This window comes from Mandrillus leucophaeus, unplaced genomic scaffold (genome assembly GCF_000951045.1).
Source record: "Mandrillus leucophaeus isolate KB7577 unplaced genomic scaffold, Mleu.le_1.0 Scaffold1272, whole genome shotgun sequence".
NCBI lineage: Eukaryota > Metazoa > Chordata > Mammalia > Primates > Cercopithecidae > Mandrillus > Mandrillus leucophaeus.
In genome coordinates, this window is record NW_012101121.1 from 170451 (window position 1) to 197253 (window position 26803).

Here is a 26803-nt window from a genome sequence, read left to right on the forward strand (position 1 = left end):
AGAGAGACAGGTGAGTGGGAGGACTGTGGCAGGTGAGGCAAGGAGCTGTCTGAGCCGCTCAGCAACCTCTAGGAGCTAGCTCTCTCCAGGCCTGTCTTCACTCCAGTGCCTGGCCCGACCTAGGCCCCCACTCCCACTCTACTCTCAACCTGGCCCCAGACAGGATCCCAAACAACTCCTGTTCCTAATGTGAAAAATGTTCCTGCCAGTTGAGGCAGAACTTGCTTTAGAGCACTGGCACAGCCTTCCACAGGTCGTGTGTCTGATTTTCTTGGCACTGTGTCTTTTTTTACTTGTCCTTCTGCAAGGAAGGAATTATATCACTGGTTGGATGAGGCAACTGGCTCAGATGGGTTCATTCAGCACTCACCCACTGGGCAAGCGTCTGTTTGGGCCAGCTTTGGCCCAGATGTGCCCAAGGCTGTACAGCTAGCTGGTGGAAAGACCTGGAGGGTTCATATTCAGATCCGCCTGACTTGAAAACTCATATTGACCTTACTTAAGTACTGATTCCCCCTTTATAATCCATGCCACAAACTTCATTGTCTTATTTTAAGAAATTGCCACAGGAGCCTTTAGCAACCACCCTCCTGATCAGCCAGCAGTCATCAACATTGAGGCAAGACCCTGCCCCAGCAAAAAGATTGAGATTACCTGAAGCCTCAGATGATCCTTAGCATTTTTTAGCAATAGAGTAATTTTAACTTAAGGTATATACATAGTTCTGTTATACATAATGCTATGGTACACTTAATAGGCTACAGTAGAGTGTAACTATAACTTTTATAGGCACTGGAAAAACAAAAATTTGTGTGACTTGTTTGTTCTCCATGGTCTGAAACCAAATCTGCAGTGTCTCTGAGGTACGTCTGTAATTTCCCTTTCCCTCTTCCTGCTGGCCCAGAATGACCTTGTTTCTTGTCCCTGTTTAGCCCTGCATGCTGCAGGGGTTTGCCTTCTCTGGTAGGTCTGGGAACTTTGCATTCTTGTAACCTTGGCTCCTGGCATATGACACTGGTACCAAGCTCTGTTGGACCAGTGAGCCTCCCCACACACCTCCTGAACTAGAACCAAAGCTCTGAGCACGCACCAAGCATGTGTGAGCCAGTGACGAGATGTTGCCTTCCTGCAGGGTGTCCTGAAGGAGTGTTCTGTTGTGACTGGAGGACACAGCCATGGGCCCCCCGGGCAGAGGTGGCTCAGAAGGGAGTGGATGGCCCCAGTTTTTATCATCTGGGGACAAGAAGGTCCTGAGATAAAAAACCCATGTTTTAGAAGACAAACTGCCCAAGACTGAAAAGTGGCTAACCAGTTCACTATCTGGGACATCACTGGTGCACCGGGAGGGAAGACGGCCTCTGCCATGGGGTAGGGGTCCCAGACCCAGACAAGTGGACCTTCCTATGGATCAGTGCTTCTGAAGCACCTTTACATGGGGCCAAAGACCTCATGTTCATGATTAGCTGACTTGTTCCCACTCAGTGGAAAAAAAACCAAAACTCTTGCAATATTTTAGGCGAGAGGGATTTCGTCTTGTCTCTTAGTGCTAGCATTATGCATGACTCATTCTTGAATTGCAATGTGTACACAGCTTAAAGTCTTAATTATTAGAATATGAGAGGCCCAAACTACTGTTGTTATAGTTATGTAAAACTATACAGTATAAGGTTAAACAACCCGCAACCAATTAACAGTGAAGATAAATTAACTACATTGCAAATGTAAAACAAGATTGGCAGCCCTTTAGGAAAAAAACAAAACACATGAGACGTTGCAAAGGCAATCTAAATGATACACTAATAAAAATCCTTCATGAAAATCACATTTCAACCATCTGAGTTTCTGCTTTAAGTTACAAACTGCAAAATGGACTAACCCCCAATAATTGACAGTAGGGAGCCCTAAGCCACAAGTGTCAGGGCAGACCTGAAACCTGGAGTGAACACATGCCCTCCCTCAGGGTCACGAGTCAATCCTCTAAGACCCCTGCTATCTCAGACAGACCATCCACTCATAGAGGTCAAAAAAAAGTTCCACACAGCCCTGAGACCCAATCACCTCACTGTCCTCACTTCCATGGACAGAGCCCAGGTGAGAGCCACCCCTGCTCCTCCTCCCTCGTCTCCCACAGCCTCAGCACCATCGTTTGCTTCGAGTTCACCAGGACTGAGCTCCTCACACCCTTTCCCTGTTGGTGTCAGTCACACTGGGTCTCCCACATACCCTGCACTTGCATCCTCACAAGGCTCTACACACCTCTATTCTGTCTCCTCGACCTCCCCAACCACATAAATCTTCCCAGTGCACCCCCTGGATTTCTCGGTCCATGATCAGCAAAACCTCCTCATCCTGTCTGAGGATGTTCCTGCACCTCACAGCTCCAACAGCAACCTGGGTCTCCCTGAGGACATGACCCCCTCCGAAGTCCTCCCACATGGAGGAGTTTCCCTAGGGTTCAGAGGTGAGGTGGGGTCCTTGCTCTTCACTGTGGTTCTCAGAACTTTCTGCCTCCCTCCTCCCTAAAACCCCTAAGCTGTCATCAGATTAGGGCCCCATTCCCCTCGTTGTAACCATTCCTTGTGGGCCGCAGGCCATTCTTCTCAATCCTCAGTCTCTAGCTCAGAGTTCACTGTCACCCTCTCCAGGAGTGCTGTCTCCTTGACTCTTGGTGACTTCAACATGTGCAGATGTGCTGGGCTGAGTAACGGTCCCCAAAGATGTCCAGTCTTAATCGTTGGAACATCTGAACAGCTTACATTGCATGACAAAAGGGACATTACTCATGTAATGAAGATTAAGGACCTTAAAAGAGGGAGAGTATCCTGGACTCTCTGTGTGGGCCCAATCAAATCACAAGAGCCATTAAAAGCAGAGAGCCTGCCCTGGTTGGAGTCAGATTCTGCAGAGGAGGAAGCAGAGGAGACTCAGGAGAGGAGCGGTCAGAAGTGCCAAGCAGGAGGATTGGATGCGCCTTAGGCACCATGTGTGAGTACCTGAGAGAAGACTCTAGGAGCTTGTGACCCACAGGACTGTGACATGATAATTAGTGCTGTTTAAAGTCACTTGGTTTGTGGTAATTTTTATGGCAGCAATAGACACCCATACAGCAGAGAAGATGCCCTCACTCCCTGGCCTCTCAGATCCTGGAACTCCTCTCTTCCATGACGTTCTCCTCTCTCTGTCTGAATCTCGTGCCCTTGTCATCCCCTAGGCCTCATCATGGCCAAGAACCCCAACCCTTCCATGCTCTCAATCTCACACTTTCCACTTTCTGATGAGCCCTAGGCCTCATCATGGCCAAGAACTCCAGCCCTTCCATACTCTCAATTTCACACTTCTCACTCTCTGACCATCTTTCCACTGATCCCATACAAGGTGGCCACAGGCTCTGAGGACATAGATACTATCATTTTATCATATGCTGTGATGTAATATCAGTGACTACTCATTGTATATGTGCCTGCATTCCAGGCTTGAAGTCTACCCTTCAGCACATCAATTCCAACAATCCTTCCACCCACCCTGGGATTACCAATCCTGTGATCCTGCCATCTACTCACTGTCCCTCACCCTTGGTGTCCTCTCTAACTTCATGACCCAAACCACATGGGGAACCCCCACCATGGCCAGCAATCAGCCTCTCCCTTCATGACTCACCCTCAGCCCCCTCCGGGCCTGGGTGACTCTTACACACCTTCTCTCTGTGCTCACACCTCCAACCCTCCTTCCCTATTCTTACCTCAACTGATTACCTTGGTTCCTACCTCACTGAGAAAACTGAACACATTAGAAGACAACTTCCCAGATCCCACCACTGTCTGCTCATGCATTTGCCGCTGCATCACATGTCAGGCGTTTTACCACGTGCGGGACTCTTATGGGTTAACCATTCTGCTCCCAGCCAGAGCCAGTGCCTCTTCTGGTGCCCCAAAAGTCATCCCTTATCATCTACTTAAAGGTGTCAGTTCATCAACTAATACCTTTTTTTTCTCTTTATCATCACCCTTTTCCCTCTCTCCCCACTGGATCATTGTGGCAGTCATGAGAATGCACATCCCAGCCCCTCAGCTAGAGAAAGCAGAATTGATGATGGCCCCAACTTTTGAATCCTGTAACCTATCATCACATTTGCTCTGAGACCACACCTGCCCCCTGTCTTTTCCAGCCAATGACTGAGGAAGGCAGGGTAGAAACTAAAGCAGGACATTTCTCTTCTGAAAGCTGACTGAGGCTCCAGGGCTCCCTGCCACCCTTACAGAACTTCCCTTAGCCTGCACAGGGTCTAGGGTGCTTCCAGCTGACCTTCCTGAACTCTCTACATCACTGGGGCTCAAGAGTTGCTTTGTGGTCTGATGGCTTTCCCAGCATTTTCTGTTTGTGTCCTGAATTTCTCTCACAAGTATTTCCTCTAATAAATCCTTGCACGTTTAATACTGTATTGGGGTCTGCTCCTCAGAGGACCCTAACTAATACAAGTAGTATGAAGGGTGATCCATGAAAACAGGCAAAAATGAGAATTTGAAGTAAGCTTGCTCACTGCCTGGCAGGCCAAGTGGATGCCACCCGGGTTGGTGGGGGACACAGAAATTCCATAGCACAAGATACAGCTGAGCTGTCTTGGGTCTCACCAGTGCTGAGCTGAGAAGATGCCCTGGTTAAGGGATGGTATGGCAGGTGCAGTGATAGCCCTACACAATAATGATGGAGTTGGGGGAAAACCTACACAGACAGTGGAGTTGACTGGTTACTGCTCAGCTGCGTTGATGCCCTATAAAAGGATCATGAGAATCTGCGGATTATTAATAGCGGTCACTGGCTACAGGTGACAGCCTCTGCAGTGTCTCATGGAGAGGTCTTTATCTCCTGTAGTGAAAGGGCACATACTGTGGAATGGCAACTGAAGACATCATTATGAGGGCCACAGTGCTCCAGAGATGTTTGACACTCAGCAAAGGCAGGCCTGTTACATGAAAATCAGGGCTCTGGTGGGTAAACCTGAGATTCTGCAAACTGGAACAGGGTTATCCAATGAGTGCCCTCCAGGATCCTCTGAGCATGCAGAGGAGGTTCGTCCTTCTCTAGTAATGGTTCCCAGTTCCTATGCTGGAAGATGCTACAGAAGCCTCACCCCTATGATGCAGCAGGAATCCCATTCAGGAGCTTTGCAGGAACCAGCCAGCATGTCCCCATAGGAGCCCAAGGAGCATTTCTGGGATTGGAATTTGAGGGCATTTGTTCAAGGAACCAGAATTTCAGGCTGGAAGAACAAAAATCCTTTGGCTTGGAGGCACTTTCTCAAGGCATGGGTTTATCAAACACCTCAGGACTTTGATAAGTGGGGGTAAACCCACTGATGGGGTGAATCCCTATAGACTAGAAAAAATGATGCCCAACTCTCAACAAGGTAGACGTGTCTTAGTTGCCCTGGAACTTGCACAGGATGGAATAACAAGGCTAAGGGAAATGGACGTGGTGAAGGCCCACCAGTACCATGCTCCACAAGAGGGCCCAAAGGAAATACCTTCCCCCACAGCCTCAGGAAGGTGATGGTGAGAGGGACCTGCATCACTGAGACGTGTTAGGGTGTTGTCCTCTGCAGGCTGGGGGTGATGATACTAAAGAAGGTCCCAGAGCTGCATTTATTCATATCCCTGGGGAAAGTGTGGCCCTGAAGAGACAAAGACCAAGTGGTGGCAGTGACCTGACAAAGCCAGAGGGCACGGTTACTATGGCAACGTCAAAAGAGCAGCCAAGATGCCTCAAGCTGCAGGGAATGTGGGGAAGGTTAATAGAGGGTGGTGTCCTAGGGTTAGGACAGGCAGCCAGCAGGGTTGCTACTTGATGTCTATGATAAGAAAGCAAGAATTGAGAAGCAGGAGAGCAAAGGTGTTTGACCCAATACAAAGTCATGATCTCATCCTCAATGCCTACACCTCAACCAAGGTTCAGATTCAGATCTCAGTGACAGAGGAGTCCATATCCCTAAGAGGAAGACACTGCAACCCCGTGGAAGTATATGCTGGCATAATTCCCTCAGTCCTTCGGCAAAGGAACCTATAGACATTTACCCAGGAAACTGTACATTGGGGAAAGGAAACAGGCAGAACTGGGGGGAATTATTGACACTGGGTGTGAGCTGACATTGCTGACCAGATGCCCACAGCACCATCATGTCTCCCATCACAGTGGTGCTTACGGAAGTCAGGGAGTAAACCTGGACACATTATGGGCCACAATGGGAATGCTGGATTCATAGACCCAGCCCTGGTTATCTTCCAATTCCCTGAGTGCATAATTGACACTGATGCACTGCTAAGTGGAGCCACCCCCACACTGGGTCGCTAGTCTGTGGTGTAAGGACTCTCATTGTGCTGAAAGCCAAAGGGAAACCTCTGACATTGCCTCATCCTGGCCAAATCAGAAATCATAGTGTGTACCAGGGTGGGTTGTGAGGAAGACACTGAAAGTATTTGGGGGTTGCACCACCATTAGAGAGCTGAAGCATATGGGGTGGTGTTGGGCTTCTATTGTCTCTACGTAATCCAGCAACCTGTCCCTGAGGAAGCCTGATAAGGTCTAAAGAATGAATGAGATTACTCTAGGTATGGCCAAGTAGGAGTTATAATTGCAGCTTTTATGTTGTCTGGCTATCACTGGTAGAGCAGATTAATAAAACCTCAGGCACACAGCGTGCAGCTGTGGATTTGGTGAGTGCATTTCTTTCCACTCCAGTGGATATGGAGTGTTTCACATTCATGTGGAATCCATAACACATTGGTTTATAGTTTGTATTAGGGCTATGGTAACTCCCCTGCCCTATATAGTATAGTCTTAAGACTATACTAGACATACTGGATATCCTATGGGATATTAAATCAGCTCATGTCATTGACACTTTCATGTTGACTGGAGTGGATGAGCAGCAGGTAGAAAATGCACTGGAGTCCCTGGCAAAACACATGCACTCCAGAAGGTGAAGATAAACCTTACAGAGCTTCAAGAGTGGCCACTGAAGTGAAGTTTTATGGGCGAACAAAGGCCAAGTATTTAGGGGAATGCAGGTGCATCCCCTCCCAGGTTAAACACAAACTGTTGCATCTTGCATTCTCACCAGAAGGAAGGATGCACACTGCCTGGTGAGCCTCTTAGAGTTCTGACGACACCACATTCCACATCTAGGTATATGCTTTGGCCCACACTCTAGGTGACATAGGAGGAGGCCAGCTTCAAATAGGGCCTACACAGGAAAAGACCCTGCAGCAGATCCAGGCCATGGTGCAAGCAGCCACCATCCCTTAGACCCCTCAGGTGCTGGTGGTGCTAGTGATAGGGAAAGATGCAGGAAGGAGCTGAACCAAGCACCAGTGGGAGAGTCACAGTAGAGGGCCTGGGATTCTGGAGAACGATCATATCATCCACAACAGAGACACATGCCCCCTGTTAGAAGTAACTTTTAGTGTTCCTTGTCCTAATTCAGTAGAATGCTTGACCATGGGACACCAAGCAACTATGTGGTTCCAAGTGCCTGTGTGACCCACAATGTCATAGATTGTACAGGCCCAACAGCATCCATCATGAGGTGAAAATGGTCCACCTGGGTTGAGCTTGAATCCCACGTTTACACTCACAGAAAACACCCAAGTGTGAAGTGGCACTGAACAACCAAACTTACAAATGGCAGTTAGCCGCCTTCATCATGGGTCAGCCCAGGCCTGGTAGGATGGGCTCATGAAAGGAGCAACCATAGTGGCAGGCATGAGGCTACGTATGGGGCCAGGAGTACTGACCTCCACCACACCAAAGCAGATCCAGCTGCTGCCACCTCTGAATGTCCAACTCATCAGCATTTGAGGCCCATGATATGCCCTAGTGGGGCACTATTTCTTTAGGTGACTAACTAGTCATTAATTAAAAGTTGACTACATTCAGCTACTTCCATCCTGGAAGGGCCAGAGGTTCATCTTCACAGGGTTAGGTACCTATTCTAGGGGGTTTTCCTGTCCTGCTCTCAGACACTCAACCAGCACCACTCTCTGGGTGCTGTTGACATTCCTGATCTACATGCTAGGCAGTGCTCCTAGCCCATTATCTGCCTGAAGGACCCACTTGGCAAGGCAAAGATTCAGTGTTCCCATGGCTGTTCCTTCCACTAATCCTATCACCAGCTACTCCCTCCAGGGGCTGCCAGCCACAAGGAATGCCCCATATATACCCTCACACCTGCCACTGTGGTTGTTCCATTCATGTGTCCATCATATCATGCATGGGTGACCCATGGCGAAGGCTGGCTAACTTCCATTTGTCTGTTTGGTTGTTCAGTGGCACTTCAGACTTGGATGTTTTCTGGGGGTGTCAACATGGGATTCAAGCTCAACCCAGGTGGACCATTTTCACCTCATGATGGATGCTGTTGGGCCTGTGAAATCTATGACATTGTGGGTCACACAGGCACTTGGAACCACATAGTTTATTGGAGTCCCGTGGTCTTCTACAGGCGCAACTAAGTGCCAGCCCAGAGGAAGAACTCTGAGGGGTGGGTGCTATCTTTCAGGACATGGTGCATTGTTTAAATCAGAGACATCTCTATAGTTCTGTGTTCTCAATAGGAAGAACATGTGGGTCCAGAAATCAAAAGGTGGAAGCAGGTTTGGCTACATGTCCCATCTCTTAGACTCATCCAATAGGGTATTTGAGATGTTTTATCTCCCAACACTGGGCTGTGCAGGGTACGAGGTCCTGCTTTCCAAGCAGGGTACCCTTAAAAAGGAGACAAAAGACAGCCCACTGAACTACACATTAAGGTTGTCACCAGAGAAGTGTGGACAGTGTGTGCCCAGAGACCCCTGGTGAGAAGAGGATTCTCCTCCTCTCCAGGCCCAGCTAATAAAGAGATCTTCATCCCCAGGATCCTCATCCTCACACAGTGAGGGCGGAAGTGTGCATGGAAACCAGAGATCCACCTTGGGGCCTTCTGGTTTCCCTTACCTCATTGTAAGTGTGAGCAGAATCATCCAGCAATTCAGCCTAAGAGCATTTGATTTCCAAGGTCCCAGACCCGGCAGGGCAGAAGGTGTGAGTCACACTCCTGGGTAATCTCCCAAGGCCGTGTTCCTGTGCTCTGACATCCTCAGTAGCACTGGTGCTGAGGCCTTGCTTCCCATGGGCTGTTCCCAACCAGTGACGGATCACACCAGTGACACTAAGGCAGGACATTCCTGGGAGACAGGGGTCTCCTCTGATGGCCAACTGTGGCTGGAGGACTCCTCCATGGCCTTGTTCACCTCTCCTTAGATTGCCTGTGGTCTAGGACATGTTAAGTAATCCTTCCTTCCTTCTTTCCAACACTGGGGGTCACACTTGCTTCTTATTCTGTTGCCTTTCCCAGGGTAACCTACCTCCCTCGCCATATCATCTGACAGGTGTGTCCCCTAATAAAATGCTGTAACTTTAATCCCATGATGGCCCGTGCTTTTTGGAGCATTTGAACTACAAAATCATCTTCATCTGCACACCAGTGACCTCTTACTTATTCCAGTTTGTGAAATCTTTTTGTTTATTCAACTTCTTCTACTTGCATTGGCCCCATTTTGCTGGTATTTGTATTATGTTTTTGAGTTCACTGATGTTTGTTGCTGTAAGTCACTAATTTTGGGGGTAGTTTTTTACACAGCAACAGGTAACTAATGAGGCCCTCATACATTTCCATTGTTCTATAGAGGTTAACTACATCTGTTTTATTTCGTCCTATTTTGGCAATATTAGCCATACAGAGTTTCCAGTTTCCCAACACCTATTCTTTTCTTTATTTTAGTTTCTTCTTTTTCTCCCTCCTTCTGTCCCTCCCTCCTTCTCTTTCCTCTTTATTTCCATTTAATCTCTCACCCTCCCTCCTTCTCCCTTCCTCCTTTCCTTCTTTTTCCTTCCCCTTCCCTCTTTTTCTTTCACTCCTTCCTCCATTCCTCCTTTTTTACCTCTCTTCCTCCATGTTTTTCTTTTAATTATGAAATTTTCCTAACATATAAAATAACCCTATGTGATTGGGCTATAAGTGAGCATTTTCTGAATCTGTATGTCAAAAGCATAATGCCATGGTATATAAGAAACAAGTAAAACACAGGAAGTTATTAACAGAGTCTGAATAAAAATGCCTGCTATAATTCTGCAGCCAGGACAGTGGCTTTTAACTCAATTCCTTCAACTTGGTGTTTTCAGAACACATCATCAACATCAAGTATTACACGTTTATTTTAAGAATTTAAGTTGGCACAATCCCTTTGGAAATCATATTATCATTATCTAGTATGGTTAAAGTCCATACAGCACATGATCCAACCCTCCCACTCCTAATCATACACTCTGGGGGGCTTTCTTGCCTATGTGCCCAGGAGACAGGCACACTAATGTTTATTGCAAAACCTGGAATCAGCTACATATACATCAATAGGAAAGTAGTGAAATTGTGGTATAACCATAAAATGTAAACCTTCAGCAGTAAAAATGAATGAATGACAGCCTCCCACACCACAGATAACTCCTATATGTAATGTACATTATGTGAAAATAAATGCAGTAGGAATTTGCTGTATGGGAAGCTTAAAAATCAGCAAAAGTAAATAATATTTGGTTTTGGGATTATATATACATGTACACATATATATGTGTGTGTCTGTGTGTGTATACATATATATATATACTTATTGTGCAAATCTTTAAAGAAATACAAAGGAATAAGGATCACAAGATTCAGCATGGAGTCTCCCACTGGGGAATGTGAATGGGCAGCAGCCCAGGGTATCTTTACAGGTTAGTGTTTTACACCAGTGCTGGGCACCTTGGTAGTTACATCATTATAATTTGTTGAACAGAGTTTTTTTAAATTAAAATATACCTAGTATTTATAAAAATGAAAGAGAAAAAAATACCAAAGTTAATTACAAGGATCTTTAACAAGAACTACTTACATTAAAAGAAAACCACAGAGAAATGTAAGGAGCCATGTGACAGAGAGGACCATGATGCCATGAAAATGGCCTTGGCTAAAAATAGGTCATTTGATCCTTGGCTCACTAGCATCTCTGTAGATTTTCAAGTATGTTGCAGGAAGTCAGGGATCCCGAACAGAGGGACTGGCTGGAGCCATGGCAGAGAAACATAAATTGTGAAGATTTCATTTTAATATGGACATTTATCAGTTCCCAAATAATACTTTTATAATTTCTTATGCGTGTTTTACTTTAATCTCTTAATCCTGTTATATTCATAAGTTGAGGATGTACATCACCTCTGGACCCTGTGCTAACTGTACAAATTCATTGTAAAGCATGTGTGTTTGAACAATATGAAATCAGTGCACCTTGAAAAAGAACAGAATAACAGCGATTTTAGGGTACAAGGGAAGACAACGATAAAATCTGACTGCCTGCAGGGTCGGGCAAAAAGAGCCATATTTTCCTTCTAGCCATATAAACAGACATGCAAATAGGGAAAATATCACTAAATTATTTTCCTAGCAAGGAATATCGATATTAATACTCTAGAAAAAGAACTGCATTCCTGGGGGGAAGTCTATAAATGGCCACTCTGGGAATGTCTGTCCTGTGCGGTTGAGGTAAGGACTGAGATACGCCCAGGTCTCCTGCAGTACCCTCAGGCTTACTAGGGTGGGGAAAAACCTCGCCCTGGTAAATCTGAGGTCAGACCAGTTCTCTGCTCTTGAACCCTGTTTTCTGTTGTTTAAGATGTTTATCAAGACAATACATGCACCGCTGAACATAGCTCCTTATCAGTAATTCTGCTTTTGCCCTTTGTCCTGTTCCCTCAGAAGCATGTGATCTTTGTTAGACCCTTATTAGTAGTCCTGCTTTTTGCCCTTTGAAGCATGTGATCTTTGTACCTACTCCCTGTTTGTACGCCCCCTCCTCTTTTTGAAATCTTTAATAAAAACTTGCTGGTTTCAGGCTCAGGCAGGCATCACAGTCTTACCGATATGTGATGTCACCCCTGGTGACTCAGCTGTAAAATTCCTCTCTTTATACTATCTCTCTTCATTTCTCAGTCAACCGACACTTATGGAAAATAGAAAGAACCTATGTTGAAATATTGGGGGCGGGTACCCAACACAGGCATACAATGTTTAATCTGATGTGCAAGGTAATTCCTTCTTGCAAAGGATTTGGTGTTACATTTTACCACACATACAACTGTATTAAACTTTTACAGAATTGGAAATGCACATCATTGATCAAAATAAATGAAACAAGAAAAGAGTAGAAAGGAAAAATCAGTGATGGAACAGCAAATATGAATGGAAAGCAAAATAAAACGGCTTAAAAAAGAAAAACTTCAGAAGCACATAACAGCAGTGCTATTTAGAATCGTAGTAGTGTCCAAATCACTTCTATCGCATCTCATTCAATAACACAATAAAAGATGTTAAGTTTACAATAGAATGCCCCTGAATAGCCAGTTTTGGAAAAAACCGGTTCCTCAATTTGAAGCATTTTGGGCTACTGCATCAAACCAAAGTTATTGGCATGATGCTAAGCTATATGTGTTGACTGAAGTATGAGATTCACATTTTTGTACATGAGAAGCAATCTGATTAGGCAATCTTTTTTCTAAGTGAAAGCAAGTTTACTAGAGAAGTAAAGAAATAAAGGAATGGCTACTCCATAGACAGAGCAATGTTTTGTTTTGTTTTTTTTTTAAGTGTAGGCAAATGTTTTTTGAAGACAATATTTCAATAAGAAAATTGGCGCTTGGGGCATATTTCCACTAAATTTGAGACATCTTAGACAAAACAAAGACTTATTTTGAAGGCATTATTTTTATGGCACTGAAGTCTTGGAACTATTTGATCTAGTTAGTCTATGTTCTCAACTGTGTTAACTTATTGAAGAGAACGTTGTTATTAAAGGTATTTACAAGAAAAACTCAGAGATACTGCTTTATCTCCTTTTTCTGTCTCAAACTCTTTTCCCCTCAGCACCCAAGGCCCTATGATGTCTCAAACATGTAATCATTAATTTAGAAAGAGAAGCTTATCACAGAATTAGAAAAAAACATTTTAAAATTCATATGGATCAAAAAAAGAGGTTGTATAGCCAGGAGAATGCTAAGCAAAAAGAATAAAGCTGGAGGCATCAGGCTACCCTACTTAAAACTATACTACAAGGCTAAAGTAACCAAAACAGCATGGTACTGGTAGAAAAACAGGCACATAGACCAATGGAACAGAATAGAAAACTTAGAAATAAGACCTCACATCTACAACCATGTGATCTTCAACAAACCTGACAAAAACAAGTAATGGGGAAAGATATGCTATTTAATAAATGGTGCTGGGAAAACTGGCTAGCCATATGCCAAAAATTGAAACTAGACTCCTTGTTTACACCTTATACAAAAATTAACTCAAGATGGATTAAAGACTTAAATGTAAAACTCAAAATTATAAAAATCCTGGAAGAAAATCTAGGCAATACCATTCAGGACACAGGCATCTGCAAAGATTTTATGATGAAATGGCCAAAAGCAACTGCCACAAAAGCAAAAATTGACAAATAGGATTTAATTAAACTAAAGAGCTTCTGCACGGGAAAGAAACTATCATCACAGCGAACAGACATCCTACAGAATGGGAGAAAATATTTGCAATCTATCCATCTGACAAAGGTCTAACATTCAGAATCTACAAAGTACTTAAGCAAATTTACATTAAAAACAACTTCATTAAGAAGTGGACAAAGGACATGAATAGACATTTCTCAAAAGAAGACATACATGTGGCCAATAAACTTATTTTTAAAAGCTCAATATCACAGATCATTAGAGAAATGCAAATCAAAACCACAATGAGATACCATCTCATGCCAGTCAAAATGATAATTATTAAAAAGTTAACAAAGAACAGATGCTGGCGAGGTTGTAAAGAAATAGGAATGCTTTTACACTGTTGGTGGAAATGTAAATTGGTTCAACCAATGTGGAAGATGGTGTGGTGATTCCTCAAAGATTTAGATCCAGAAATACCATTTGACCCAGCAATCCCATTACAGGATATATACCCAAAGAAAAATAAATCATTCTATTATAAACATACATGCATGTGTTTGTTCATTGCAGCACTATTCACAATAGCAAAGACATGGAATCAACCCAAATGCCCACCAATGATGGACTGGATAAAGAAAATATGGTACATATACACCCTGGAATATTATTCACCCATAAAAATGAATTAGATCAAGTAGTTTGTGGGGATATAGATGAAGCTGGAAGCCATTATCCTCAGCAAACTCACAGAGGAACAGAAAACAAAACACCACGTATAATTGAGAGCTGAGCAATGAGAACACATGGACACAGGGAGAGGAACAACACACACTGGGGGAGGGTGGTGGTGGGGGTAGTATTAGGAAAAATGACTAACGCATGCAGTGGTTAATACCTAGGTGATGGGTTGACTGGTGCAGCAAACCACCATGGAACATGTTTACCTATGTAACAAACCTGCACATCCTGCACGTGTACCCTGGAACTTAAAATAAAATAAAATTGAATCAAATGACAAGTTTAAATTGTTAAGGAAAAAATAATTAGATGAAAAGCCTTTGATTTAAAAATCCTGAAACAATAGTTTGCATTTTGCTTTTAACATATATGCAAATCCTTTAATACTGTCCTCTTCCAGAGGTGCAGCTTAATTCCCTCTCTTGAGCATGGCTTGGACTTAATGATGCACTTCTGATATGGCCTGGCTCCCTGTCCCCACCCAAATCTCATCTTGAATTCTCATGTGAATTGTTATCTGTTACAGGAAGTCAGGGACCCCAAACTGAAGGACTGGCTGGAGCCATGGCAGAGGAACATAAATTGTGAAGATTTCGTGGACATTTACCAGTTCCCAAATAGTACCCTTATAATTTCTTATGCCTGTTTTACTTTAATCTCTTAATCCTGTTATCTTCATAAGTTGAGGGTGTACATCACCTCAGGACCCTGTGATAATTGTGTTAACTGTACAAATTCATTGTAAAACATGTGTGTTTGACAATATGAAATCAGTGTACCTTGAAAAAGAACAGAATAACTGCAATTTTAGGGAACAAGGGAAGACAACCATAAGGTTTGACTGCCTGTGGGGTCAGGCAAAAAGAACCATATTTTCCTTCTTGCAGAGAGCCTATAAATGGAAGTGCAAGTAGGGAAGATACCACTAAATTATTTTCCTAGCAAGAAAAATTGATATTAATACTCTAGGAAAAGAATTGCATTCCTGGGGGGAGGTCTATAAACGGCCGCTCTAAGAATGTCTGTCCTGTGTGGTTGAGGTAAGGACTGAGATATGCCCAGGTCTCCTGCAGTACCCTCAGGCTTACTAGGGTGGGGAAAAACCCTGCCTGGGTAAATTTGAGGTCAGACCGGTTTTCTGCTCTCAAACCCTGTTTTCTGATGTTTAAGATGTTTATCAAGACAATACGTGCACTGCTGAACACAGATGGTTCTGCTTTTGCCCTTTGCCTTGTGATCTTTGCTTTTGCCCTTTTCCCTGTGATCTTTGTACTCCTTTTTGCCCATTGAAGCATGTGATCTTTGTGATCTATTCTCTGTTCTTGCACCCCCTCCCCTTTTAAAATTCCTAATAAAACTTGCTGGGTTTGAGGCTCAGGTGGGCATCACAGTCCTACTGATATGTGATGTCACCCCCAGTGGCCCAGCTGTAAAATTCCTCCCTTTGTACTCTTTCTCTTTATTTCTCAGACCAGCTGACACTTATGGAAAATAGAAAGAACCTATGTTGAAATATTGGAGGTGGGTTCCCTGAGAGTAATCCCCAGTATTGAAGGAGGGACCTAATGGGAGGTGATTGGATCATGCTGTTCTAATGACAGTGAGTGAATTCTCATGAGATCTGATGATTTTGGGGCTTTTCCTTGCTTTGTTCTGCATTTCTCTCTCCTGCCACCATGTGAAGAAGGACAGGTTTGCTTCCACTTCTGCCATGATTGTAAGTTTCCTGGGGCAGCATCCTCAGCCATGCTGAGCTATAAGTCAATTAAATCTCTTTCCTTTATAAATTACCCAGTCTCAGGTATTTCTTTATAGCAGTGTGAGAACAGGCTAGTACAATTTCTAACTGATAGCATAACAGTTTGTGACTCTGGGTGTAGAACATAAAACTTACTGCAGCTTCCACCTTCTCTCTCTCTGTCTCTGGGATCAAGAGCTCTGGCGAAAGCCAGCTGCTGTGCCATAAGCAGCCCTGCAGGAAGATCCATGTGGCTAAGAACTGAGGCCTTCTGGGACTAGATGACAATGAACTTGGCCTTTTCCAACAGCCATGTGACTAATCTATGTTTCATGTAAATCCTCAGCCCCAGCGAAGCCCTCAGATGATGCAGTCCTTGGCTGACAACTGGACTGCAACCTTGTGAGAGGCCCTGAGCCAGAAGCACTCAGGGAAACCTCTCCTGGATTCCTGACCATTGGAAACCGTAGGAGAAGAGGAATATTCCTTGTTTTGAAATGACACATTTTACATAATTTGTTATGCAATAGTAAATAAATAATACATTTTCACAAGAGATGATGTATTATTACATGTTAATTTGTATTTACTCTAAATTTATCATCATCATCATCATCATTATTGAAACAGGGTCTCGCTCTGTCACTCAGGCTGGAGTGCAGTGGCATGATCATACACTGCTGTGTTGACCTCCTGGGCTCAAGGGATCCTCTGACCTCAGCCTCCTGAGTAGCTGGGACTACAGGCATGAACCACCATGCCTGGCTAATTTTCTAATCTTTTTGTTGAGATGGGGGTTTCACCATGTTGCCCAGGCTGGTCTTGAACTTCTGAAGTCAAACAAATCTGCCTTCCCCTGCCTTCCACAGTGCTAGGATGGCAGGCAGGAGCCACCACACCTGGCCTAAATTAATTATAAGATATAAACATGTAACTTAGTTTTAAAAGGTAAGGAGTATTTCCATGGCTGAAGAGGATGTATTTTATGGCCATTCACAATGATCACTTTACTTTAACTTCAATTTCCAACTGTGTCCCGATTAAACACAAAAGGAAGATCCAACCCTTGCTAGGCTGACTCGATGGCTCCCAGGTACCACCTCCTTGTCATTCACCTTCCCCCAGTTATTCAACCAACTCTAGTGTAGGTGCTGTTGTGAAGGGATTTAGCAGATATAATTAAGGGCCTCAATTAGTTGACTTTAGGCTGGGTTTATCCTGCTTGGACTGACCTAATCAGCTGAGCCCTTTAAAGGACTAGGTTCTTCCTGAGCATAGAGATTCACAGTGTGAGAGGAATTCAGCATCAGGGGTTTCCTCCACTGTGAACTTTGAAAATGAAGAGACTGTGTAAGAAAGAACACTGGTGGGCACCAGGAATTGAGCGCAGCCCTCCCTGTTCTCTACAGTGACAGCTACCAAGGAACAGGGACCTCAGTCTTACAACTGCCAGAAACTGCATTCCGCCACCTCTGTGTAAGCCTGAAGGAGGATTCAAAATGAAAACACAGCTTTGGGAAGCCCAGAATAGAGATTTCATCCACATCAAGCCCAGATTTCTGACTGAGGAACTATAAACAGATAAATGGGTGTTGTTTGGCCAGGCGTGGTAGTGCATGTCTGTAATCCTAACATTTGAGGTGCTGACACAGGAGGATCTCTTGCTGCCAGGACTTTGAGACCAGTCAGGATAATATAGTGGGACACTTGTGTCTAAAAATGTTTTTTAATTAGCTGGGCCTGGTGGCCATTGCCTGCAGTCCTAGCTACTCTGAAGACTGAGGCAGGAGGATCCCTTGAGCTCAGGAGTTTGAGGTTGCAGTGAGCCATGATCATGTTACTGTACTTCGCCCTGGATGACAGGAGACTGTGTCTCTAAAAATAAATAAGTCAACTATATATAGGTGTTGTTTAAAGCCAATGCTCGCAATAATTTGTTATGCAGTCTTATAAAATTCATACACAGGCTCACAAACTCATGGAATGAATTGATGAATTGATATGCACACTAGTTGCATAAAGTAAAATCTTTCTTTACTTTTTCAGTGTTTTACATTTTACAATTTTCTGTGATGCAATTTAATACACTCATATTTCATTCATTCAGTCAACAAAAGTTAATTAGTGCCTATGATGAACCAGGTATCCCTTCATATGCTCATGTGCCTGATATTTTAGAAGCTTCATAAGACCAAGGTGGAGCCACTGGAGTGTTTTAGGTGGAGAAACGACACACTCTACTCACAGCAGCAGGACCACTGTGGAGAGAACAGTCACACAGCAGGTCATGGGACAGTGCTAGAGCCACAATTCAGGAGCGACTGGGTTGTGGAGATTAAGGGCAGAGGAGGGCCTGAGGAATGAGAGGGTTGGAAGGAAGGACTGGAGAAGCAGGAGGTGAGGAAAAGGAGCAGAGGGAAGGCATTGGAAAGCAGCAGAATTCTGAGGTTTAAACACTTTTTTAATAGATTTTTAATACATCCGTCTACGGAACCTCCCAGGGCGTTCATTGCAGTTGGCCTTTAATACCTTATGTGGGTCTGCCTAAAAGCTAATTGTTTTTTGTTAATCAGGTTTTAAAAATACTAAGCGTTCCTATAAAATATACACAACACTTAGATGTGGGTATTTCCTAAAAACAGGCAGTGCATGAGCACTGGTAAGGGGCATTGTGACTGCATTCAATGTTTGCAACTGTGAGGTGAATAAAGTGTACTGGCTCCTGGTTGCAGCATATATAGTAACACAGGGTGCTACTTCGTATTGAGGTCATGTCCTGGAATCACACAAAAACTCAGGGCTATGGAATGAAAGTAAATTTAAAATACAACAAGCAGGAGTCACAGATACACTGTCTGGGAAAGTGAAACTTAGGAGCTTTGTGAGTCTTGTTTCAATGCGTTTAGACATATTAATATATGAAGAGACCAAAGTCACATTTTTTACCCATTGGATTCCTGATCATTCAGGGGTTACCAAGATTCTGCCATCCACTGTAGTTAATAAACAAAAAGCAAACTGGTCTCTTCTCTATCTCATGTGCTCAGGCACAACTTTTCTGGATTTAAAGAAAACAAAAATACCTGTATCTACACCTCCATTCCCAGGGAGAGCTCACTCTCTGGTACCAAGTTCCGTGGGGTGAGTTTTCCTCTAGAAGAGTCCAGGGGGACAGGTAAGGAGTGGGAGGCAAGGAGTCCAGTTCAGGGACAGAGATTCCGGAATGAAATGTGAAGGGAGACGGATGGGGCCCATGCCAAGCTTTTCTCCCTGATTTCTCAGACAGCTCCAGGGCCAAGAGTCAGGGAGACATTGAGACAGAGCGCTTGGCACAGGAGGAACGGGGTCAGGGCGAAGTCCCAGGGACCCAGGCGTGGCTCTCAGGGTCTCAGGTCCGGAAGGCAGTGTATGGATTGGGGAGCTACAGCACTGGGGATTCCCCATGTCCTCTCCCAACCTATGTAGGGTCCTTCCTCCTGGATACTCAGGATACAGACCCAGTTCTCACTCCCACTGGGTGTCGGGTTTCCAGAGAAGACAATCACAGTCGTCGCGGTCCGGTTCTAAAGTCTCCAGGCACCCACCCGGAATCAGATTCTCCACAGACGCCAAGGATGGCGGTCATGGCGCCCCGAACCCTCCTCCTGTTCCTCTCTGGGGCCCTGGTCCTAACAGAGACCTGGGTGGGTGAGTGCGGGGTCGGGAGGGAAACGGCCTCTGCGGGAAGGAGCTAGGGGCCCGGCCGCAGGGGCGCAGGACCCCGGGAGCCGCGCCGGGAGGAGGGTCGGGCGGGTCTCAGCCCCTCCTCGCCCCCAAGCTCCTACTCCTCGAGGTATTTCTACACCTCCGTGTCCCGGCCCGGCCGCGGGGAGCCCCGCTACATCTCCGTGGGCTACGTGGACGACACGCAGTTCATGCGGTTCCACAGCGACTCCGCGAGTCCGAGAATGGAGCCGCGGGCGCAGCGGGTGGAGCAGGAGGGGCCCGAGTATTGGGACCTGAACCCACAGCTCGCCAAGGCCAACGCAGAGACTTTCCGAGAGAACCTGCGTACCGCGCTCAGCTATAACCAGAGCAAGACTGGTGAGTGACGCGGCCCCAGGGCACAGGTCGCGACCCCTCCCCATTCCCCACGGACCCGCCCAGACCCTCGACCTGGGAGAGTCCCAGGCGCCTTTACCTGGTTTCGTTTTCAGTTTAGGCCAAAATCCTCGCGGGTTGGTCTGAGCTGGGGGCAGGGCTCGGTGGGCGGGGCTGACCGCGGGGGCGGGACCACGGTCTCACACCTCTCAGTGGATGCATGGCTGCGAGCGGGGGCACTATGGGCGCCTCCTCCGCGGGTATGACCAGTTTGCAAGAATTACATAGCCCTGAACGAGGACCTGCGCTCCTGGACAGCCGCGGACATGGTGGCTCAGGTCACCCAGCACAAGTGGGAGGCGGCCGGTGAGGCAGAGAGGCTGAGAGTTTACATGGAGGGCACGTGCGTGGAGTAGCTCCGCGGATACCTGGAGAACCGGAAGGAGACGCTGCAGCACGCGCGTACCAGGGGCCACGGGGTGCCTCCCTCATCTCCTGTAGACCCCCCAGGCTGGCCTCGCACAAGGAGGGGAGGAAAATGGGACATACACTAGAATATTTCCCTCCCTCCAGTCCTGAGGGAGAGGAATCCTGATGAGTTTCCAGATCCTATACCAGAGTGATTCTGAGCGCCCGCCCTGCTCTCTGAAACAATTAAGGGATGAAGTCTCTGAGGGAGTGGAGGGGAAGACAATCCCTGAAATACTGATCAGGGGTTCGTTTGACCCCACAGCAGCCATGGGCACCGGGACTTTTCCTCTCGGGGCTTGTTCTCTGCCTCACACTCAATGTGTGTGGGAATCTGACTTCAGCTCCTCAGAGTCCCTTGGCCTCCATTCAGGTCAGGGCCAGAAGTCCCTGCTCCCCCGCTCAGAGACTAGAACTTTCCAAGGAATAGCAGATTATCCCAGATGCCTGTGTCCAGGCTGGTGTCTTGGTTCTGTGCTCCCTTCCCCACCCCAGGTGTCCTGTTCATTCTCAGGATGGTCGCACGGGTGCTGCTGGCGTGTCCCATGAGCGGTCCAAAGTGTCCGAATTTTCTGACACTTCCCTTCAGAATCCCCCAAGACACACGTGACCCACCACCCCATCTCTGACAGTGAGGCCACCTTGAGGTGCTGGACCTTGGGCATCTACCCTGCAGAGATCACACGGACTTGGCAGCGGGATGGGGAGGACGAGACCCAGGACACGGAACTTGTGGAGACTAGGCCTGCTGCGGGATAATTAAGGAATCAGAGACCAAGGGGTTGAGGAGGAATTATTTAATTATTTAGGTGCACTGACCCAGTCGGATTAACATCCAAAGGACTGAGCCCCGAACAAAGAGTCAAGCTACCTTTTAAGCATTTAGTGGGGCGGGGGGGGAGATCTGTGCAGGGGGAAGCGTATTACAGAAGCCAGAAACAAAGATAGTTATTCAATTAAGACATGCATTACATCATTTCTTACTTTTCAAGGAACAACATGTTTTACGATTTGAGATTATCTGCGTATGACCTTGCAGCTGCACAGCTAGAGAAGCAGAGTATTCACAGTGCCTGGGAAAGGGAGAGATAAGGCTCACAAACCACAGAAAAACAGGCAGTTAATTTTTTTAAAGGACTTCAGCTCTTTCTCTTCCTCAGGGAGAATTGGGTTTTCTTACATACAACTGAGTTTTTGCTGACACATTCTTTAATTTCCTTTCATTCCTGTTCCAAGGCCCACAGGGGATGGAAGTTTCCAGAAGTGGGCAGCTGTGGTGGTGCCTTCTGGAGAGGAGCAGAGATACACATGCTATGTGCAGCACCAGGGGCTTCCCGAGCCCCTCACCCTGAGATGGGGTAAGGAGGCAGACGGGGTGTCATGTCTCTTAGGGAAAGCAGGAGCCCCTTTAGCAGAGTGGGGGCTGGAGCTGGGAGTCCAGGACTCTTACCTTCACTTCCTTTCCCAGAGCAGTCTCCCCAACCGACCATCCCCATCATGGGCATCGTTGCTGGCCTGGTTGTCCATGGAGCTGTGGTCACTGGAGCTGTGGTCGCTGCTGTGATGTGGAGGAAGAAGAGCTCAGGTAAGGAAAGGGTTTAGGAGTGCGGGTCTGAGTTTTCTGTCTCACTGGTGGTTTCAAGCCCCAAGTAGAAGTGTGCCCTGCCTGGTTACTAGAAAGCACTATCCACACTCATGGGCCGACCCAGCCTGGGCCTTGTGTGCCAGCACCTACTCCTTTGTAAAGCACCTGTGACAATGAAGGACAGATTTATCACATTGATGATTGTGGTGATGGGGACCTGATCCCAGCAGTCACAGGTCAGGGAAAGGTCCCTGCTGAGGACAGACCTTAGGAGGGCAGTTGGTCTAGGATGCACATCTGCTTTCCTTCTTTTTCCTGATCCTGCCCTGGGTCTGCAGTCACACATTTCTGGAGACTTCTCTGGGGTCCAAGACTAGGAGGTTCCTCTAGGATCTCATGGCCCTCCCACCGTTCTGGTCTCTCACAGGTCGTTTTCTTCCCACAGATAGAAAATGAGGGAGCTACTCTCAGGCTGCAAGTAAGTGATGAAGGAGGCTGATCCTCCTCTAGCCACATCTCCTGTGGGCTCTGACCAGGTTCTATTTTTGTTCTACCCCAGGCGGTAACAGTGCCCAGAGCTCTAATGTGTCTCTCATGGCTTATAAAGGTAAGACCCTGGGGAGGCTGGTGTGTGGGAGGTGTTGGGAGGAACAGTGGGCACAGCTGTTCTATGGGTTTTCTTTGACTTGGATGTATTGAGCACATGACAGGTTGTTTAAAATGTCACCCTCCACTGTGACTGATATGAATTTGTTCATGAATATTTTTCTATAGTGTGAGACAGCTGCCTTGTGTGGAACTGAGAGGCAAGATCTGTTCACGCCCTCCCTTTATGACTTCAAGAACTCTGACTTTCTTTCTGCAAAGGCACCTGAATGTGTCTGTGTTACTGTAGGCATAATGTGAGGAAGTGGGGAGACCACCTCACCCCTGTGTTCACCATGACCCTCTTCCCCACGCCGACCTGTGCTCCCTCCCCAATCATCATTCCTGCTCCAGAGAGGAGGGGCTGAGAGGTCTCCATCCCTGTCTCAACTTTATATGCACTGAGCTGTAACTTCTTACTTCCCTGTTAAACTTAGAATCTGAGTATAAATTTACTTTTTCAAATTCTTGCCATGAGAGGTTGATGGGTTAAAGGAGAAGATTCCTGAAATTTGAGAGACAAAATAAATGGAAGACATGAGAACCTTCCAGAGTTCATGTGTTTCTTATGCTGATTTGTTGCAGGGGAGGAGAGTAGATGGGGCTGTGCCCAGTTTGTGTTCCGGCCACCACGGGCTTTATGTGGTCACTGCTTGGCTGGGTCATCTTTTGCTCCTTCATTGTCCTTAGCCCTTCAGTAGAACCTTGTCCCACCAAGACCTGTGATCACAGGGAATTGGATGTCACCTAGGGTGGTCCCTACATACGAGGGTCCTTGTGGTATCAAGAAACAAATTTTCACACCTGTTCAGCTCTTGCCCTCCTTCCAGGTCTCTTTTCTGGATTGTATTTTCCATATTTTCCCCAACCTCTTAAAGGAAGCCGATTCTGAAATTTACAGAGAGGAAGTGTCCCATAGTTTCTCATCATAGGTAACTTTCTGTTGGAGCTCCTATTCTGCTCTCCTACTCTTCTTCCTGCCCTGAGTTGTAGTAATCCTAGTGCTGGCGCCAATCCAAACTCATGCATTTATAAAGCAGAGTCTAATTTAGATTCATATGTGGTTGGACACTGGACCCATAAGCCTAGGATTATCTTTCCTGAAGAGAGAAATATGGTTGTGTGCTGAAGTGTGCAGGAGGCTTGGTGTGGGAGGAGGGAGAGAGGAGGGAGGGAGGCCACACAAGCAGCCCTGGTGAGAAAAGCACTGGCAGCACTGATGTCAGTATGAGATGATGTTGTTCTGTAGCTGCCACAAAACAGCATTTGCCCTGAGGTTACATTAATAAAGGTATTGGCTTTAGGATAGGGAGGTGCTCTACAGTGATCATTCACTTAACTGACATTTGTTGTCTACTAGGTATATGACTCTTTTTGCATTTAGAAAACATCATTAAAGTCAAAACAGAAAAATTTCCAGCCTTTTGGTGTGTACTTCTAGATGCAAGCTTATCTAACCCATGGCTCTCGGGCTGCATGTGGTCTAGGACAGCTGTGAATGTAAGGACGTTTTTGCCTATCTGTGGTGGCAGATATCAAGAAAATTATTCGTGCACTTTTTTTTTCTAATTTTTCTGCTTATCAGTTGTCATTAATGTATTTTATGTATGGCTCAAGACAATTCTTCTTCTTCCCATGTGGCCGAGGGATTCCAAAAGATTGGACGCCTCTGTAGGCAGATGATAGATATAGTATAAGAAGAATAGGAATGGAAAATGCTTGAGTGAGAAAGTGGCAAGTGCTGTGTGGCAGGTGATCCAGAGTGCGGGCTGTGGGGACAGGGAGGTGGCTGTTGTGCTGGGTGGTCAGCATGGGCCTTGTTGCAAATGTGACCTTGGAGTAAAGATTTGAGGGATGTGAGGAGTTGTCCACAGGGATGTCTGGGAAAGTTCATTTCAGGCAGGGAACCTTCAGTGCAGATGCACTAGGGCAGGAAAGTCTCTGTGGTCCTGTAAGGAGGAAGAGGCAAGAAAGGCTGGACAGAGAGAAACTGAAATGAAGTCAGAAGTGTGACCAGAGCAGGTAGGCCTGGAGGGTGTGGGAAGGGTGTTGAACTTTGCTCTGAATGATATGGGGAGTTAAAGGACAGTTTTGAAAAGTGGCACATGGTAGGACTTATCCTTTGAAAGCTTCTCTCTGGCTGCTGTGATGAGAACAGAATTGAGAGGTGGGGACCAGTGAGGCAGTGGGGAAAATGGTGGAAAAGGAGTGCAGTATTCCAGGATGGAGATGTTGCTTACCTTGACTGGGGCGTGACAGGGGAAATAGTGGGAAGTGAAGGGATTCTGGATGAATGTGAAGATGGACTTCATAGCACTTGCTAATGGATTGTGTCTGTGGTGTGAGAAAGAAGAATCCAAGACACCCACACTATTGGACTGAGTGAGCAGAAGGGTGGAGCTGCTATCAGTGGAGATGGGGAGACTCTGGCAGGAGCATACAGAGGAGAGGACATCACAGGCATTCAGTGGAGGAGACATCTACGAGGAATGCAGGTTACAGGCCCAGATGCCTCTGCAGTTAGAGCTTCGTCATCCAATTACTCTCCTGCTTCCACCTCCCCCCAATCCTAGCCATCCCACGTGAAGTCACAGGTGACTTAATTACAAGACATTGGATATTAATATTCATCAGATCAGCTAGTGGCCCAAGATACCAGCCTTCCCCTAAAAACTTGTGATCCTCTGAATTAAAGAAAGGGTAGAGATTGAGGGAGGCCCTAACTCCAAATCTTCTACTACTTCTAGTAAAGTGCTGAAAAGAAGTGCAGGGTGTTCAACCTGCTCTGGGGATACAATATGAAAGGAGAGTGTTCATGGATTTCAAACTCCCTCAAAGAAATGCCATTTTGGCAAAATATCCAAGTCACTTTTCTAAGCCCCAGACAGCAGTTCAAAACAAAAAATATCAAAACACCAAAATATTGGCCCAGGTGAAATCACTGAAGCTATAAAACTTTGTGAAACCTGTAGTTAGACAGAAGGACAATTCACTTTAGGGCTGTGGCAGAAAACCCCTACATCATACAGTGTTTTTCTTCATCATGAAGGTCCCCTGAAGGGACCTTCTCCCTTCCGCAGTGCATAGTGAGGCCATTTCTGTGTAAAACGATAGAATCTCCTTGGATTCCTGATGTTTACACTTACTACTCACTCTTTGACACTGTAGGTGCCAACTTCACATTCGACATCTTTCAGTTAATTTCCTTACTCTAAGCAGAGAATTTGAAATTGTTTCTGAAGCAGAAAACCAGGGACTGGTTATATGAGCTATCACCCCACTCTGTGACTCTCTTAAGCAATAAGCATAAGAGATCGTGGGCCAACAGAATTTGTAGCAAGGTAAACATAAACCCTTCATTCCAGCCTATGTTTCAGCTTGTCTAGTGATGTTCCAGTCTTGCTCCAGTCTTAGCATTTTAAAATTTATAATTGTACTTGCATTTCAGTTTATGAGAAGTCATATATATTCATTTCTGTTGGGTTTGTCAGTGAAAGCCTTCTCAAAACAACTGTGGAGGAAAGACAGGTAAATAAATGCATGGCGCTCCCATGTGTTAGTGCTCACTGCATCTCACAAATGTGTCAGCCCCACTGCAATATATGATGCATCAACAAATAGTGCTGGAAACCTGGATATCCACATACAAAAGATGCTGAACACAAATCATGCCCTTCCATTACACCCTTTTCAAAAATTAAGTCAGAATGACACAAAGAACTAACCTTAAGAGTTGAACCTGTAAAACCCTTTAAAAAGTACTGAGGAAAATCCTATGGACATTTGAATTAGTAGTGGTTTCTTAGCTTGTGACCAGTAGTACAAGTAATATAAGAAAAATGACAAATTAGAATGCATCAAAATTTAAAAACTTTTTTGCATCAAAGGACACATTTTCAAAAGAAAATGCACAGTATAGGAGGAAATATTTGCCAATGACATATCTGATAAAGAATCAATAACCAGAATAAGTAAAGAACTACAATTAAATAATA

General features: G+C 45.6%; 1 pseudogene; it reads left to right on the top strand.

Moving 5' to 3' along the window:
* The window catches only part of LOC105533650, an 87646-nt pseudogene that overhangs the window by 30694 nt on the left and 30149 nt on the right, over positions 1 to 26803 (top strand).